The sequence below is a fragment of the Lissotriton helveticus genome, chromosome 2_1 (assembly GCF_964261635.1).
Source record: "Lissotriton helveticus chromosome 2_1, aLisHel1.1, whole genome shotgun sequence".
NCBI classification, from domain to species: domain Eukaryota; kingdom Metazoa; phylum Chordata; class Amphibia; order Caudata; family Salamandridae; genus Lissotriton; species Lissotriton helveticus.
Window position 1 is genome coordinate 2,085,106,810 of NC_136059.1, and position 12,958 is coordinate 2,085,119,767.

Sequence of the window (12,958 nt, forward strand, 5' to 3'; positions counted from 1 at the left end):
GACTTTCTTTTTCCTCGGGGTTGGTTGCGGCCTCTGGATAAAAAAGCCTGTTCTTGTTGGCCTGGATTTTGTTGTCCAACCATTTGGTGGTCTGCCATTTGGGGCATCTGTTGCATCCCTTGACTAAATGGGTCCATCCAGCCTCCATATTGTGGAACAAATGGTTGGTAGTATGGTAAATTATAACCTGGATAGTATGGTCGTTGCCATCGGTTCCCCCTCCTAGGGCGTTGATGTCTGTAATTATTACGGCCTCTTTTAGGGGTATAGTCATCAGAGCTAATGGTGGAATTATTGGAAGAGTTTTTCCCTGTTGACTCGTTATCTGAGCCTGGGTCTGGAACAGCAAATAACCTGCCTTTGGGGTGGATAGAGCCACCGTGCCAGGAGGTGACTGCAAGCTGCTCCTGTACATCCGAAGGGCAAGCCCAGAGTTGCGCACACATACAGCGTCAGTGGTGGCATGTTGGAGCGAGGTGAACAGATTTCTTGGATGGCAGGGGAAACAAACCAGTCAGACATTTCTCATGAGGAATGCGCATGCGCGGGCGCCCGCGCATGCGCATTAGTATCCTACATGGCGGCGCGAATCCAGGGACGGCGAGAGGGAGCCCCGGGGGACGCGGCGGACAAGGTAAGTGTTTTTAAAGGCTTTCTATCCTTTTATTTAAGTATTTAGGGAGGGCGGGAGGGAGGCGGGCGGCGCGGAGTGGGGCTACGCGGAGAGCGCGGGTGGGCGTAGTTTTGTGCCCACTTCGCGTAGCTCCGCGGAGCCCCACTCCGCACACTACGCCCAGGGTTAGTAATGTCCAAAGTGTCTGGAATAGAAGTTCCAATTGATATTAGATGGCTCCTTTTAAAGATATAGGGAGAGGTAGACAAACCCAGATAGTTCAGTCTCTGGCTGGCCCTAGCGGAAGGGATAACCAAGAGAAACATTGCTCCTTCTTTGAATGAATGGGAAAGAGATCTAGAATGGTGCCAGTGAGCTGAGGAGACGGTGCATAAAAGTAGGGGGTGTATGAAGAAGTGGGAGAAGATATGGACACCATGGCATAAATACAGAATGACCCGGGGGGTTTGGGACCTACACATTAGCTGTATTCAAAAGGGAATGTAAGTTTAGTTGGAATGCTCCATACCCCTCTCAGGGGACATTAATGTGACGAAGCAACCTAATGATGTACATGCATATGTGCGTCTTAAACTGTATGGTCTTATGAGCAAAGTTAATAAAAAGATTATTTTTTAAAAAAAGACTTTGCCACCATGAGTGTGCCACTGACAGACTTTACAAAATAGAATGTTTCATTTCATTGGTCACATGAATGTAAGCAAAGCATCAAGAAGCTCAAACAAGCTATTGAGAATGCTACTCAAATGGCATGCTTAATCCAAAGCTTCAGACCCAGGTAGTTGTTGATGCTAGCCAAGTATGGTTTGGCACAATCCTTGCGCAGCACAATGGACACCTAAATGCTCAAAGGTATAGTGTGGCATATGCACGCATAGGTTTATCCCAAATTAAATGTGCTTATTCACAACCTGAGAATAAACATTTAGCGGTGGTGAGGGCTTGTGAACATTTTCACATATTCTTATATGGAAAGCTTTTCACACTTGTGACACATCAACGAGCGTGGTTGACTATCTTTGGCAATCCAAAGGCCAAGATGCCTCCTTGCATTGAACGTTGAGGTCTATAATTACAAGAATACAACTACACAATTGTACACAGTCCAGGGAAAGATCAAAACCCTGGTGACTACTTCTCACAAGTACCTCTACAGTGTCATGGCACCCCTTCCAAGATTGCTGAAACCTACATAAATGTCATTGTGAAATCAAGCACACATTGGAACAAAGTGTCTCTGATGAGAGTCAAGATAGTGACATGTTGAAACTGAAAGCCATTATTATACATGAATATTGGAACCAGAAAGCTCGACCTCTTAACAGTGATAGTGAATATCAGAAGTCTAAAAATGTCAAAGATGAACTGTCAATTTCTCAGGAGGGTGTTGTCCTCAGAGGTTCTTGTTATTCTAGAGAGACTGCGACAACAGATAATTGAAGAGGTGCAAGAAAGACATCATAGACTTTTTGCCACAAATCAAGCTCTCCGAGACTGAGTCTGGTTTCCCCATCTCGATTAGAGAGTTGAAAGAGAATTGAAGGCTTTTCAATTATGCAGCTTCCTTTCATTGCAATCCACTCAACATACCATAAACATGTCAGAGTTGCTGAAGCATGCATGGGAAAGAATTTCCATTGGGTTCTTCGGTCTTTTTGACAATGAACATCAGCTGATGGTGATTATTTATGAATACTCCCGTTTTCTAGTAATAGAAGATCCATCATCCATCCCTCAAGAAAGAGTCATTGAGCAATTAGATGGCATCTTTGTGACATGGGTGCTGAAAATCTGACATCGGTCCACCTTTCAACAGTAGAGAATTCAGAGACAATATCAATGTGAAGCAACAGAGGAGCACCTCTCTTTGGCCACAGGACAATGCCTTGTCAAACATTTCATGAGTACTCTCAAGAAAGCTGTACTGGAAAACTTGAACCTAAAACTGTCTTGCATATACTCTTCAAGACTTCTCACTTGGCCACAGGTGAAACCCTGCAACCTTAATGTTCCCGAGAGCCATGACGGCCAAGTTACCTCAATGGATCACCAGAAGATCAAGTACTAAGGATGAAATCTGTGTAAAAGACTTGAGTCGGAAAAAAAAAATCAGACCTAAGCAGACAACCATGGACAAACGAAAGACATTATTTCATTAAAAGACATTGAGTGCTTGTCCATCAATCTAGAGAATGGAAATCTGATGCTCCCTTTGATGCTGAGCCGTCTGCCCAACGTCCACGAAAGTACACTACGCAAGATCCCTCGCATTTCCAACAAGTGGCTCATCGCTCGTCAGGCAGTGATGTCAATGTAGAGACCGGTTCTGATAGGACAAGTGAAAACACCATAACTGCTGTTATTCCTACATCACCAACGCAAGTCATGAACACTATGGCCTGTCCCCAGTTTTGAAAGGGATGTGTGATCAAAAGCCCGATGAAGACTCATTGAAGAGCTCTGTGTATATATTTATACAAATGACAAAAAGTTATTGAACAGAGTAGAAGATGTAGTGTTGTGTGAGTTATCAATTTGACCCAAGAGTTAGAGAATAGCAAATTGAATGCAAGTTTAGATTGTTACATTTGCGTTACACATAGTAGAATATAGACATATTATACTACACATTAGCAGGTACCCTGGCTGGGGAGGACGCTACAGGAATTTAGGTGGAATCTCTTCCTTTTTCTTTTACGTAGCTGAACTTGAAATACTTACATTTAGTGTTCTTCAGCAGGCTTTTTCATTTTATACTTGGAAATTAATGTTCAGTGACGAGTGTTAGTGAGATGCACGGCAAATTACACCGGATGAGTGTGGGTAGTAGCTAGTTCCCATTGTCTTTGATTATCAGATGACAGCAGAAGTGACAGAGTTTCCTCAATTTCTTCATTTTTTTTACCAAGTAATTGAGACCCTGTAATAAAGGTTCCCTGACAAGTTTGTCTGGGGGCGCACATCTTTCTTTTGGTTTGGGTGAATGGCCATTTTTTGGCAAATGGCCATTATCATTATAGGGTGCTCTAAAATGAAGAAAAAAATAAATGGATTTTCATTATACATCTGTTCTCTGATTATTAAAGAACCAGCAATATGGACCAGGATCCAGTAAGTGCCTTTACTGATGTCTGCATTCCGTGGCCAATACATTTGGCTGAGCTATCCCATTGAGTTTATTTGTGTCAGTTAGATTTATTTACAGTAATTTGAAACGTAGGCTGTAAGGTTGCCATCTGGCCAGTCTTTTACTGGAACCTCCAGTATTCTACAGTCCCAGCCAGTACAAAAGTAAGCAAAATCACATAAAGCCTGTATATTTAGCCCTTATCTGTACATACTTCAAACAGCAAATGTGAATAGCAAACACTTTTAAATGTGTTCTAGAACTTTGCTAACGATCCCTGACCAATAATTAAAGTGATCACAAACAGAAAAGTCATGATACAAATGAATACTTTAGGTTTTGTTTATGGTCTCATTTGGTATCATGTATAGGATTTTGTACCCTCTTAAAACTACAACAAATGGCCTGTATTTTTATTTTGAAAACGCATCAAACCTAGCAGAATACACATCAGATGCACAGGTGTGTTACAGCGTTGCATGATTTTTCTTTAGAGAGGACCTCGCTTTACACTAGGCTCATGGCGGGTGTTTATGTTTTATTGAAGCAGGATATTTAATTGTAGTCCTGAGGAAGGCCCCAACTATATGTATCGAGTGACATATATGTATAGGTGGGGGTCACATCATCGAGGATTTAGAGGATACAGCTTGTACTGCTTATATTAAGTTTAAAAATGTCAACTGGAACTGAGCCCAGCACACATAGGATGGAAGCAAGTGAAATGCAGCCAGGCACTGAACATCGACAAATAACTTTTTATATCACTGTCTAAACGCTGCACAATCACTTTGTATGTCAATTGTAGCAGTATAGCTTATCAGGAATGGGTGATAATGCACCCATACTGCAGACACGTGTAACCAGGCCTCAGTCTGGGCTGCTGACCCCATCCCCTCCCACAACATAGCACTGCCACGCACTACATATGAAGAGAGGAGCCCCTGGGGACTGAGGAATGATAAGTATTACATCCTCTACCTCGGTCCTTTGAGGGAGGAAAAGTCTGAGGGGGTGGGAGCATAAATGGGGCCTGTCAGACTTTAACGCGTTCTTACCCAGCATTGCTTACATAGTATTGCCATGAATACCCCTTGCTTTACTTTTTTTTCCTTGTATATAGTTTGTAAATGTATTTTACTGTTCGCCTTGTATATTGTCTATAAAGCTTGCTATGCACATTCTGCAAAGTGATCTGATACCCTCGGGTCACGTTTACGCTAAATAGAACTCTAAAAATTAATTAATACAAATAAATGCCCCGGTTACTTACCGGTAATCTTCATTACTCCGAGTATAGTCTTCCTCGCCACATGACTTACATAGTGAGCTTCAGCTCCACACCAGAACCCTCCAAAGCAAAAAAGTTAGCCTCCCATGCCTCCCATCCCTTCCCAAGATGGCCGACCCATTACCACCTGACCTCTATAAGAGGCGGGCCGGCCCAACCCATCAGCCTGAAACAACCAAGCACAAACATGAAGCCGATAGCCAGACAGGGAGGGAGGGATGGGAAGTCATGTGGCGAGAAGACTATACTCGGAGTAATGAAGATTACCGGTAAGTAACCGGGGCATTACCTCCTCGTTAGTCTTCCTCGCCACATGACTTACATAGTGAGCACATACCAAAGCCAAGCGGCTTCATGGAAAACTCACAAGAAACCAACAGACCAGGACGAGTGGAAGGACCACCCAGGAGCGAGGCAACCACGAGTAGGAGAACCAACCCGGGACCGAAGACACCGGAAAGGCCGAAAAACAAACCAAACCCCAGAGACACCAAGTGCCGCCAGGAAAACCGCCCCAACCGAAGGAAGGCAGAGAGAGGCACGGGACCGGACCGCACGGAGCCAAAAAGGGCAACAGCAACCAGGGCCAGAACAGAAAAGTGCAGGCCCGACCAACACACCAGGGCAGCCCAACAGGCAGCACCAAGCGAGAGGGGAGCAAAAGTCCAAAGAGAAGAACCGAACGAACAGAGGACATCCCCACCACAGCGACCCAACCGTCCAACACAGCAACACCGCAAGGGCGACCACAACCCGCGAGAGAGCCGAACCAGAAAAACTGGGAAGCGGCACCTGAGCCATCCAACAGACAGGCAAGAGCCGGAAAAATGGAAAAGGGCACCGAAAAGAAGCAGAAGGGGGACAAACCCCCGTCACACAAAGGACCCCCGGAAGGGACCGCGACTCCAAGGAGAGAACCCAGGCAGGCACCAGGGAAAACGAACCCGGGCAGGAGCCGGAAACAACACCGAAGAGACCCGGAGGAGAACCAACCGGGCTGAAGAGGCAGAAATAGCCAACCGGCCAGGTACGGAAACACCCCGCACAGCGACCAAGCAAACCGGCCCAGGAAGAAACACAAGAAGGGAGCGAGCCGCCGAAGAGAGCACCCAGGTGGCCAAACAGACAGCCAGCACACAACCAGGCCCAGCCCAGCGAGACAAGAAGAACCGACTGGCACAGTAGCGCGGCAGCAACACACCAAAGGCGTGAAGAACAGAAGGGCAGGGCGAAGACGAGTCCGAGCCATGACAAGAAACCCAGGGAGCCACCAGAGCCAACAGGACCCGGGACCCCAAACCAGACACAAAAACCAGCAAGGGAAAGAGAAGGCAGGGGCAGGACACAAAATCTGCGCCCCAAGAAGCAAAACAAGGACCAAGAGCAGCAGGGTCCAAGCCAACCACCGCCGAAGCAGATGGAGACGCACACAGGGGAGCACCGCCAATCGGACAAAAATAATCCAGGCCAACAAGCCCAGAAAACCAGGAGACAAAAAAGGGACCCCAGGAAGCGCAAAGCTGGGAGCCCGGACGAGAAGGCCGAAGAGCCAAAACCTGAGACCCAAAGGAAGCAGACAGGAGAAGACGGACCCAGGCGTCTCCCGAACCAGGCACCAAAACCGGCCCGACCCGACGAGAACAAGAGCGTAAAGGGCCAGAAAGGCCGGAGCCAAAAAACGACCCAGGCAAGGACAGCACCAAAGCGCCAAAAGTCAACAGGGGCGAACCCCGCACACACCCCGGAGCACGAGGCAGGGGACAAACCTACCAGAAAGGCAACCAACAAGCCCCAGCAAGGCAGGGGAAAACCCCAGAGAAGCCAAGGACCGGCAAACAGAAGCCAGATGTGGAAAAACGCCCACCGACCCAGTACAGACCGGGAACCCAAGCATGCCCCCAGGAAGGCAACACCAACACACGGGAAGGAGAAACTCAGCCGTACCAGGAAACAGAGCGGGAAGGGCCGGGGGCAAAAAGAACGAAGGAAGGGCCAGAACAAACCACGACCCGAGGAAGGCCCCACCAAGGCAGTCCGACACAGAAGGTCCAGCGAGACTGTCAAAAAAACCACCCCGCAACAAAACAGGGAAGAACGCACACCCCACCAGAGAGGGGCGCCGAATCCCCGCACCATTCATAAGAACAGGCACCGAGGCGAGAATCAACAGGCCCGTGGGAACTCGAGCCCAAGACCCGCCGAGGCGGGGAATTGAACCCAGGTCCCGGGCTAGACACCTGCATTAGGGTCTGCCGCTCCAAACTTTGAGCCATACCTCACACAGCAGAGCAACTGAAGAACCACAGCCCCATGGACAGGAGCCGGGGAGCCCAAGAACCGACCATCGGAGCAGGCAGGCAGAGGGCAGGAGCAAAGGAACCGAGCCACCCAGGATGAGAGGGGAGGCGAACACAACAAACCCAGACCCCAGGAGGCGAGAAGCATGGGACAGCAGAAAACCAACTGAACAGGGGTGCAGGAGTCGCCCGACCAGCCAGTGAGCCAGCCAGGAGCAAAAGAGCCAGAAAAAAACACACCAGGAGTACCACCGAAGTAGCCCAGAGACGGGCGAACAGGTGCCAACCGCAGCCAGCACCAGACACGTGCCAGCCCACAGCCCCAGGAGCCCCCCACCAGGGAACCTAACAGGACAGCACAACAGCGGGAACAGGAGTCCCGGAGGCCCAAAAACCCAAAGGGGAGGAAGGAGCCAGGGACAAAACAGCAACAAGAAGCCAAGGCCCCGCAACCCAACGCAACATGCGCCAACACGCAAACAGCGCAAACACCAGAGCAGCAACAACCCCAGAAAACACGAACCCCCCAAAAATTTTTGGGGGCCAGACGAGGAAGCGAAAAGTGCACGTGCACCACCACGGGCATCCAGGCACAGAAACACAGACGAAAGATGCGACACCACACAAGGGGACCCTACCAACCCAAGACGGAAGAAGGGCAGAGTGAACCCGCAGGGAGTAAAACCCACGGCCCAGGCGGACCAAGTCAACAGAGGCCCAAGGCACCTCACTGAGCCACAGCACCATGGAAGCGAACAGCACCAGGCACACCCAGGCAGTCACCATCCAGGCACCAAACAGGTCCAACCACTGAAAAGCACGCAAACACCCCAGCAACGAGGCAACAGGGCCGCTGAAACAACAGACGAAGAACGCAAACCAATTAAATGGAACAAAAGCGTACTGACCCCAAAGGAAGAAAGGCCGAGCGGACCCGCCGGGATTGAACCCCCGTAAGTATCAGGACCCTGGAATAATGAGCCCAAGACCCGCCGAGGCGGGGAATCGAACCCAGGTCCCGGGCAAGACCCCAGCACCAGTGACTGCCGCTCAAACCATTGAGCCACACTGAGAAAATACAACAAATGCACATTACGAACACCCATCACCTCAGGACATTCAGAAAGAATCGGCAGGAATAGACCCCTCAACCCGTGGAAGCAGCAGTCGGAAAAGGACACAGAAACCACCGCGGGAGGAATGCTCAGGGCGCCCGTGTACGGGCAAAGCAAAACAAAAAGTGAGCATACAAATACCACGGAACACCAGGCAAAGACACCCAACCCAGAGAGCAAGACAGCAAGACCGCAACCTGCCACAGAGTGGCCACACACCGCCCCGGGCCAAAACGGCCCCAAACGCAGAAGCCAAACGGCACCCCATAGGGACAAACAAAAAATGTGTATCAGGAAAGCACACATTACACAAGGGCCACCAGGCACTGCCTAAAACAGAGCGACCGACCTGCAGACACGTAGCCAACAGCACCTGGTATTCCCAGGCGGTCTCCCATCCAGGTACTAACCAGGCCCGACCCTGCTTAACTTCTGAGAGCAGACGAGATCAGGTGCTTTCAGGGTGGTATGGCCGTAGGCTCCAATGAAAGCAAGCACGAAAATTTAACACACAGGATACATTGACAGGATTCCAAACCCTATCGACAGAGAGCCTGTGACACCCCGGGACTCGAACCCGCGACCAAGAGGTCGAACCACAGGAACCCACAGTGGACACAATAGCCCACCAACAGAATACATGTAGAAACATGCCTGAACATGCTCACGGGGCACCAGGATTGAACCAAGGGAGAGGGAAACCCGAACAGAACCACCGGAAGAGGAGCGCAGATAAACCAGACCAAAAGACTGGGAGGAAACCGGGATCAGAAATCAAACCGTCGGGCACCCCAGGGCCAGATGAACCACCGAAGTGAAGCCGGAGGTGCCCGGTCCCGCCCCCCGGACCGAGGCGAGGAGCCCAAACAAGGAGGCCCACAGCAAAAACAGCCCGGACCCGCACAGAGGCCCGGCGGGAATGAAAAAACAAACGGCACCCGGCAGCGCCCCTGACCCCGTCACCAAACATACGCAGGAAAGACCGGGGGCAGCCAACCCCCGTAGTGTTGGAAATCCCACGCATCGCCGAGGACGGCCCAAGGTAAGCCCGCGAAAGCGGGACCAAGCGGGGAGGGGGGTGAGGACCTGGTACAAAGAAAAAAGGAACAGAGCCGACCAGGGAGGAAAACTCGGCCGCAACAAGTATGTGCCAGCCCCACAGGGCCGAATACAAAGGCCGGAGAGCACACAGGGTCGAGGCCGCAGAAAACCAGCCGCCCTTTGATGCAGACCAACCCCGCAGCAGCGCAGGGAGCCCGATAAAAACGGCATCACGCTGCACGCTCCAGGGGCCAGAGCAGGGTAGTAGAACCAATCTAGCCCCCCGGAGGTCCCCATCACCACTGACAGCGAAGCGAGACAAAGACAGCCCGGGTGCACCGCCCAGAAAACAAACGCACATACTTGTTAGTGCGAGGCGAGGGACAGAAGGGCGCATAAACAGCAGAGCCCCAGACCCTGCCGGCCCCCAACAGACCCCTGGCTCGCTAAAGCAGAGCCTAACCGGGCCCAAAAGAGACCCGGGGGAAGGAAGGGGGGAGATCCAAAAGCCCCAGAGTCCGCTAGCGCAGGACCGCCAGCCAAGGACCCATGCTCCTGCTACAGCAGGAGCCACTTACCTGAAGACGCATCTGGAGAGCAATGACGCGCAGAACAAAAAAAACAGGCTGATGGGTTGGGCCGGCCCGCCTCTTATAGAGGTCAGGTGGTAATGGGTCGGCCATCTTGGGAAGGGATGGGAGGCATGGGAGGCTAACTTTTTTGCTTTGGAGGGTTCTGGTGTGGAGCTGAAGCTCACTATGTAAGTCATGTGGCGAGGAAGACTAACGAGGAGGTAATAATATATATCGTAAATATTTTCGAATGAATCATGAGCCATGTGTAATTAATGAGTGAAGCATAATTTATGTGAAATTTGGGATCTCCATGGGAACTATTTTGAAAGCATTTACAAAAAAACCCACTTTAGCGATTGCGACAGAACAATATGTAGTTATTCTAATCACTTACCTGGGTTCTGAGAAACACGAGGTTTCCCCATTAGATGTCACATAAGCCACTCTCTGAGCATGGTAATCAGGGCCTATGTATCAATAGGTATAAGTGCGTCAGCTACTTCTCATGATTTGAATGGCCTTCTGATTTTATGAACCATCAATGCCTGTAGTGCTCTGCCTGTTTGAACACCAACCCTATCTGCCTTTAAGACTACTATTGTACTAACCTGCTTTCAAAAGATGTTCTTTGACTCTCTCTCTCTCTCTCTCTCTCTCTCTCTCTCTCTCTGTCCACACGCAGTAAAACAGCTCCCGGTAGAACTTCTTTTATACTCTGATGTGATGTTCTGAACATATGAGTCACATAGATAACATGTTATGAATTATTTTGTCTGATTCTAGGTTGTAGTTTTCTTTTCTGCGATGCCATGCTTTGTTATTTATAAAGGTATATTTGGCCATGGTGTAATAGGGTATGATTTAAACTAAACGGAAAACATACATAATATATAAGGAGACACATTCATTGTCATGCGTAATGTTTTATATTGTCGATTTCTATAATGGTTAAATAAGAGAAAACGTGAGTATGTGTCAAATCACGCCGTGTACATTTTCAGCAAAGGCTAAAGTTGTTGTTCAGTAATACATTTGGCACGAATTAAATATTTTGAGAAATGAGACATTGCAGTACAAATGTAGGTGTATGAGTATTCTTGTAGCAAAAAAATTATGCTTCATAAAATAAATCATCCCAAGATAAAATCTGCAGTTTACTCTTATTTTAGGATTTTAGAGCCTGGAATGTTATGCGGTACTGTATCATCTAAACTCTCAAGGTTATCTTAGGCTGTCAACATTGTTTTAGCAAGTTCATTTTTGTTTTAAAAAAGAAGAGATCCTGACAAGTTATTTAATGTGTTTTAGATTTTGAAGCGAGATCTGATGGATTTTAGAGGTTATCAACTCTTAAGGGGGTTTCAGTGCTGTGCTGAGAAGGGTCACTTGACGGTGACACGAGCACACTGAGCTCCAGGCCACCAGTATGTGAAGAGAATGTTAAACACTCCACATGACATTACAACATCTAGACTATCCTTTAAAAATATTAATGACTGACATTAGGTGGGCTTTACTTTCAGAAAGAAATAGCGGATACCAACGTAGAATTTAAAAAGAGAAAAAAAGTGTGCTCTGCAGTAATAAGTACTGCAGTCATCTTCATCTTTGAATCTTTGAATTGCCAGTTTTTAAGTGAAATGATGGATAAGAAAATACATAAGCTGTAACCAAATTAGAATCTATGAACATTTTAAAATAAACGAAATTTGGAAGCACATTTCTATTTGATAGGAGAAACGGGAAGTTAGTACTTAAAGCGGCTCCACAAAATACATTAAAAATAAATAAAGTCTACATGTACAGTGCATGACTGCAGCTTGATCTTTGTGTTACTTTGCAGGCTAGGGGAGGAAAGAGAAAGGTTGTGGCGATGTCACAGCCTGGGGACCCAAGGAAAACAGGCGTTTTAAAGTATGAGCTCGTTTGGATCATAACAGAGGTAAGTAAAGAACCTGATTCTGATCGCTGAGCCACTCCCACATAAGTTCAACAAAAGTGCACTATTATATCATTGTGATTTAAAGCTGGCAAGTATCAGAGCTAGCCTAGTGTTCAATACTTTGATGATAGCATCTTCCTCCCCACATAGGTCAGTCCATTAAGTCAAAGGGGTCGATTAGGATGGCGGACGGAAATGGCTACTGTCCGCCATGGTGGGGGAAATTTTACTCCCGGCCGCGCCGCGGAGATTCCGCGTTTGGGATTAGGATAATCATGTCACGAAACTCCGACCGCGGCGGACGAATCATAACCAACACCGTCCGCGGTGGACGGAACACATCCAACTCCATCCGCGGCGGACGGAGTCCAATGAACAACCACTGCCGCGGACGGAAATGACCGCGGAAAATAACACATGTACCGCCATACCTGTGAATACTCCGTGGCCGCAATTAGGATTAATCCGCCCGGACCACGGAACTCACAGCCATCCACATCCGCGGCGGAAAGAATGCTACGATAACCACAGCATCACTGCGGAAGGCCAACACGCACAACAGCCCTAGCGGCAAACAAATGTCAGGAAGCCTACCGCTAGTCCAAAGCAAACATACCAACATTGACAACGCCCCCCCCCCCAACATCAAGCACAAGCCGCCATGACACGTCCCAATTATCCAATAATGCACACTAGTCAACACGCCCACCTACCACCTGACTGCCAACAACCATTGAGACACGACTATAAAATGACACACACACGCTACCACAATCCTTTGCATCACAGCATTGCTGCTAGCAAGAGGCCAAAATCGAGATACTGCAAACTCACATAGAAGACACACAACCACCACCCTACCACACCCACCACACAAACACCCACCACACAAATCCTACACATCACACACCACACACCTGCACCCCCCAACTCACT

The 12,958-nt window shown here is 48.6% G+C and overlaps 1 non-coding gene across 1 annotated transcript; it reads right to left on the bottom strand.

Moving 5' to 3' along the window:
• Positions 1-8,825: 8,825 nt before the first annotated feature.
• LOC144820368 (5S ribosomal RNA) lies at positions 8,826-8,944 on the bottom strand. Its single transcript, XR_013607699.1, has one exon. It is a non-coding gene; the product is annotated as a 5S ribosomal RNA (ribosomal RNA).
• Between the last annotated feature and the right edge of the window lie 4,014 nt (positions 8,945-12,958).